Raw genomic sequence first — 6497 nt, forward strand, 5'->3', positions numbered from 1 at the left:
AGAAGGCTTCACAGGGGAATTCTACCAAACTTTCCAGAAAGAACTGACACCAATCTTATTCAAACTCTTTCAAAACATTGAAGAAAATGGAACACTACCTAACTCATTTTATGAAGCTAACATCAATCTAATACCAAAACCAGGCAAAGATGCTACAAAAAAGGAAAACTACCGGCCAATCTCCCTAATGAATATAGATGCAAAAATCCTCAACAAAATACTTGCAAATCGAATCCAAAGACACATTAAAAAAATCACACACCATGACCAAGTGGGGTTCATTCCAGGCATGCAAGGATGGTTCCACATAAGGAAATCAATCAATGTATTACAACACATTAACCAGTCAAAAGTGAAAAATCAATTGATCATCTCAATAGATGCTGAAAAAGCATTTGAGAAAATCCAACATCCGTTTTTGATAAAAACACTTCAAAAGGTAGGAATTGAAAAAAACTTCCTCAACATGATAAAGAGCATATATGAAAAACCCACAGCCAGCATAGTACTCAATGGTGAGAGACTGAAAGCCTTCCCTCTAAGATCAGGAACAAGACAAGGATGCCCGCTGTCATCACTGTTATTCAACATTGTGCTGGAAGTGCTAGCCAGGGCAATCCGGCAAGACAAAGAAATAAAAGGCATCCAAATTGGAAAAGAAGAAGTAAAACTGTCATTGTTTGCAGATGATATGATCTTATATCTAGAAAACCCTGAGAAATCGATGATACAGCTACTACAGCTAATAAATTTAGCAAAGTAGCGGGATACAAGATTAATGCATATAAGTCAGTAATGTTTCCATATGCTAGAAATGAACAAACTGAAAAGACACTCAAGAAAAAGATACCATTTTCAATGGCAACTAAAAAAATCAAGTACCTAGGAATAAACTTAACCAAAGATGTAAAAGACCTATACAAAGAAAACTACATAACTCTACTAAAAGAAATAGAAGGGGACCTTAAAAGATGGAAAAATATTCCATGTTCATGGATAGGAAGACTAAATGTCATTAAGATGTCAATTCTACCCAAACTCATCTACAGATTCAATGCAATCCCAATCAAAATTCCAACAACCTACTTTGCAGACTTGGAAAAGCTAGTTATCAAATTTATTAGGAAAGGGAAGATGCCTCGAATTGCTAAAGACACTCTAAAAAAGAAAAACGAAGTTAGAGGACTTACACTCCCTGACTTTGAAGCTTATTACAAAGCCACAGTTGTCAAAACAGCATGGTACTGGCACAAAGATAGACATATAGATCAATGGAATCGAATTGAGAATTCAGAGATAGACCCTCAGATCTATGGCCGACTGATCTTTGATAAGGCCCCCAAAGTCACTGAACTGAGTCATAATGGTCTTTTCAACAAATGGGGCTGGGAGAGTTGCATATCCATATCCAAAAGAATGAAAGAGGACCCCTACCTCACCCCCTACACAAAAATTAACTCAAAATGGACCAAAGATCTCAATATAAAAGAAAGTACCATAGCCTTTCTGCCCGTGGACGCCGCCGAGGAAACATCGTTGATTTCTTTCTTCCCACTGCCGTCATGTCTAAGTCAGAGTCTCCTAAAGAGCCTGAACAGCTGCGGAAGCTTTTCATTGGGTGCTAAGCTTTGAAACAACCGATGAAAGTCTGAGGAGCCATTTTGAGCAATGGGGAACGCTCACGGACTGTGTGGTAATGAGAGATCCAAACACCAAACGCTCCAGAGGCTTTGGGTTTATCACGTACTCTACGGTGGAGGAAGTGGATGCAGCCATGAATGCAAGACCACATAAGGTGGATGGAAGAGTTGTGGAACCAAAGATGGCTGTCTCAAGAGAAGACTCTCAAAGACCAGGTGCCCACTTAACTGTGAAAAAGATCTTTGTTGGTGGCATTAAAGAAGACACTGAAGAACATCACCTAAGAGATTATTTTGAGCAGTATGGGAAGATTGAAGTAATTGAAATCATGACTGACCGAGGCAGTGGCAAGAAGAGAGGCTTTGCTTTTGTAACCTTTGACGACCATGACTCTGTGGATAAGATTGTCATTCAGAAGTACCATACTGTGAATGGCCACAACTGTGAAGTAAGAAAAGCCCTGTCTAAACAGGAGATGGCCAGTGCTTCATCCAGCCAAAGAGGTCGAAGTGGTTCTGGAAACTTCGGTGGTGGTCGCGGAGGTGGTTTTGGTGGGAATGACAACTTTGGTCGAGGAGGAAACTTCAGTGGTCATGGTGGCTTTGGTGGCAGCCGAGGTGGTGATGGATATGGTGGCAGTGGGGATGGCTATAATGGATTTGGTAATGATGGAAGCAATTTTGGAGGTGGCGGAAGCTACAATGATTTTGGCAGTTACAACAATCAGTCTTCAAATTTTGGACCCATGAAGGGAGGAAACTTTGGAGGCAGAAGCTCTGGCCCTTATGGTGGTGGAGGCCAATACTTTGTCAAACCACGAAACCAAGGTGGCTATGGCGGTTCCAGCAGCAGCAGTAGTTATGGTAGTGGCAGAAGGTTTTAATTATCGCTGGGAAACAAAGTTTAGCAGGAGAGGAGAGCCAGAGAAGTGACAGGGAAGCTACAGGTTACAACAGATTTGTGAACTAAGCCAAGCACAGTGGTGGCAGGGCCTAGCTGCTACAAAGAAGACGTGTTTTAGACAATACTCATGTGTATGGGCAAAAAAAAACACGAGGACTGTATTTGTGACTAATTGTATAACAGGTTATTTTAGTTTCTGTTCTGTGGAAAGTGTAAAGCATTCCAACAAAGGGTTTTAATGTAGATTTTTTTTTTTTGCACCCATGCTGTTGATTGCTAAATGTAATAGTCTGATCATGACGCTGAATAAATGTGTTTTTTTTAAATGTGCTGTGTAAAGTTAGTCTACTCTGAAGCCATCTTGATAAACTGCCCCAACAGTGTTAGATTTCCTTCAGGGTGATGCCAGGTTCCATTCAAAATTCATTTACAATCTTAGCAGACCAATTTGTGGGCAGAGAAGCCTTTCGTTTTCAGAAAACTTGGTATAGTTGAACTGACAGTTAACTGTGTTGTGAACTGAAGTTCATCAGTTAAAAGGGTCACCCAAGCAAACTTACAGAATTTCATTTGGTTATAAAAATGATTGTTGGCACATCCTATGCAGTATATCTAAATTGAATAATGGTACTAGATGAAGTTATAGATGGGAAATGAAGCTTTTGTATCATCCATTATCATGTGTAATCAATAAACAATTTGATATCTTCTTGAAAAAAAAAAAAAAAGAAAGTACCATAAAACTCCTAGAAGATAATGTAGGAAAACTTCTTCAAGACCTTGTATTAGGGGGCCACTTCCTAGACTTTACACCCAAAGCACAAGCAACAAAAGAGAAAATAGATAAATGGGAACTCCTCAAGCTTAGAAGTTTCTGCACCTCAAAGGAATTTCTCAAAAAGGTAAAGAGGCAGCCAACTCAATGGGAAAAAATTTTTGGAAACCATGTATCTGACAAAAGACTGATATCTTGCATATATAAAGAAATCCTACAACTCAATGACAATAGTACAGTCGGCCCAATTATAAAATGGGCAAAAGATATGAAAAGACAGTTCTCTGAAGAGGAAATACAAATGGCCAAGAAACACATGAAAAAATGTTCAGCTTCACTAGCTATTAGAGAGATGCAAATTAAGACCACAATGAGATACCATCTAACACCGGTTAGAATGGCTGCCATTAAACAAACAGGAAACTACAAATGCTAGAGGGGATGTGGAGAAATTGGAACCCTTATTCATTGTTGGTGGGACTGTATAATGGTTCAGCCACTCTGGAAGTCAGTCTGGCAGTTCCTTAGAAAACTAGATATAGAGTTACCATTCGAACCAGCGATTGCACTTCTCGGTATATACCCGGAAGATCGGAAAGCACTGACATGAACAGATATCTGCACACCAATGTTCATAGCAGCATTATTCACAATTGCCAAGAGATGGAAACAACCCAAATGTCCTTCAACAGATGAGTGGATAAATAAAATGTGGTATATACACACGATGGAATACTACGCGGCAGTAAGAAGGAACGATCTCGTGAAACATATGACAACATGGATGAACCTTGAAGACATAATGCTGAGTGAAATAAGCCAGGCACAAAAAGAGAAATATTATATGCTACCACTAATGTGAACTTTCAAAAATGTAAAACAAATGGTTTATAATGTAGAATGTAGGGGAACTAGCAGTAGAGAGTAATTAAGGAAGGGGGAACAACAATCCAAGAAGAACAGATAAGCTTTTTAACGTTCTGGGGATGCCCAGAAATGACTATGGTCTGTTAATTTCTGATGGATATAGTAGGAACAAGTTCACAGAAAGGTTGCTATATTATGTAACTTTCTTGGGGTAAAGTAGGAACATGTTGGAAGTTAAGCAGTTATCTTAGGTTAGTTGTCTTTTTCTTACTCCCTTGTTATGGTCTCTTGGAAATGTTCTTTTATTGTATGTTTGTTTTCTTTATAACTTTTTTTTTCATACAGTTGATTTAAAAAAGAAGGGAAAGTTAAAAAAAAAAAAAGAAAGAAAGAAAAACAAGGAAAAAAAAATGATGTAGTGCCCCCTTGAGGAGCCTGTGGAGAATGCAGGGGTATTCGCCTACCCCACCTCCATGGTTGCTAACATGACCACGGACATAGGGGACTGGTGGTTTGATGGGTTGAGCCCTCTACCATAAGTTTTACCCTTGGGAAGACGGTTGCTGCAAAGGAGAGGCTAGACCTCCCTATATTTGTGCCTAAGAGTCTCCTCCTGAATGCCTCTTTGTTGCTCAGATGTGGCCCTCTCTCTCTGGCTAAGCCAACTTGAAAGGTGAAATCACTGCCCTCCCCCCTACGTGGGATCAGACACCCAGGGGAGTGAATCTCCCTGGCAACGTGGAATATGACTCCCAGGGAGGAATGTAGACCCGGCATCGTGGGACGGAGAACATCTTCTTGACCAAAAGGGGGATGTGAAAGGAAATGAAATAAGCTTCAGTGGCAGAGAGATTCCAAAAGGAGCCGAGAGGTCACTCTGGTGGGCAGTCTTACGCACACTTTAGACAACCCTTTTTAGGTTCTAAAGAATTGGGGTAGCTGGTGGTGGATACCTGAAACTATCAAACTACAACCCAGAACCCATGAATCTCGAAGACAGTTGTATAAAAATGTAGATTATGAGGGGTGACAATGGGATTGGGAAAGCCATAAGGACCAGACACCACTTTGTCTAGTTTATGGATGGATGAGTAGAAAAATAGGGGAAGGAAACAAACAAACAAAGGTACCCAGTGTTCTTTTTTATTTCAATTGCTCTTTTTCACTCTAATTATTATTCTTGTTATTTTTGTGTGTGTGCTAATGAAGGTGTCAGGGATTGATTTAGGTGATGAATGTGCAACTATGTAATGGTAATGTAAACAATTGAAAGTACGATTTGTTTTGTATGACTGCGTGGTATGTGAATATATCTCAATAAAATGAAGATTAAAAAAAAAAAAAAACAAGAGTGGAGGCAGGGCAAGATCGCGGACTGGTGAGCTGTATGTTTTAGTTACTCTTCCAGGGAAGTAGGTAGAAAGCCAGGAACTGTGTGGACTGGACACCACAGAGCAATCTGACTTTGGGCATACTTCATACAACACTCATGAAAACGTGGAACTGCTGAGATCAGCGAAATCTGTAAGTTTTTGTGGTCAGGGGACCCACACCCCTCCCTGCCAGGCTCAGTTGCATGGGAGGAGGGGCTGTCAGCTCTGGGAAGGAGAAGGGAGAACTGCAGTGGCAGCTCTTATCGCAAACTCATTCTACTGATCCAGACTCCAACCATGGATAGACTGAAACCAGACACCAGAGAATCTGAGAGGAGCCAGCCCAGAAGAGAGGAGACAGGCATAGAAAAAAAACAACACGAAAAACTCCAAAATAAAAGCGGAGGATTTTTGGAGTTCTGGTAAACATAGAAAGGGGAAGGGCAGAGCTCAGGCCCTGAGGCTCATATGCAAATCCCGAAGAAAAGCTGATCTCTCTGCCTTGTGGACATTTCCTTAATGGCCCTAATTGCTTTGTCTCTTAGCATTTCAATAACCCATTAGATCTGTGAGGAGACCCCTTTTTTTTTTTTATCCTTTTTTCTTTTTCTAAAACAATTACTCTAAGAAGCCCAATACAGAAAGCTTCAAAGACTTGCTATTTGGGCAGGTCAAGTCAAGAGCAGAACTAGGAGAGCTCTGAGACAAAAGGCAATAATCCAGTGGCTGAGAAAATTCACTAAATACCACAACTTCCCAAGAAAAGGGGGGTGTCTGCTCACAGCCATCATCCTGGTGGACAGGAAACACTCCTGCCCATCGCCAGCCCATAGCCCAGAGCTGCCCCAAACAACCCAGTGTGACAGAAATGCTTCAAATAACAGGCACACACCACAAAACTGGGTGTGGACATTAGCCTTCCCTTCAACCTCAGTTGA

General features: G+C 40.7%; 1 pseudogene; it reads left to right on the forward strand.

Annotated features, from left to right (window-relative positions):
- Window positions 1-1562: 1562 nt before the first annotated feature.
- Window positions 1563-2531, forward strand: LOC119528732 (annotated as a pseudogene).
- Window positions 2532-6497: the final 3966 nt, after the last annotated feature.

Source organism: Choloepus didactylus, chromosome 3 (assembly GCF_015220235.1).
Source record: "Choloepus didactylus isolate mChoDid1 chromosome 3, mChoDid1.pri, whole genome shotgun sequence".
Taxonomy (NCBI): domain Eukaryota; kingdom Metazoa; phylum Chordata; class Mammalia; order Pilosa; family Megalonychidae; genus Choloepus; species Choloepus didactylus.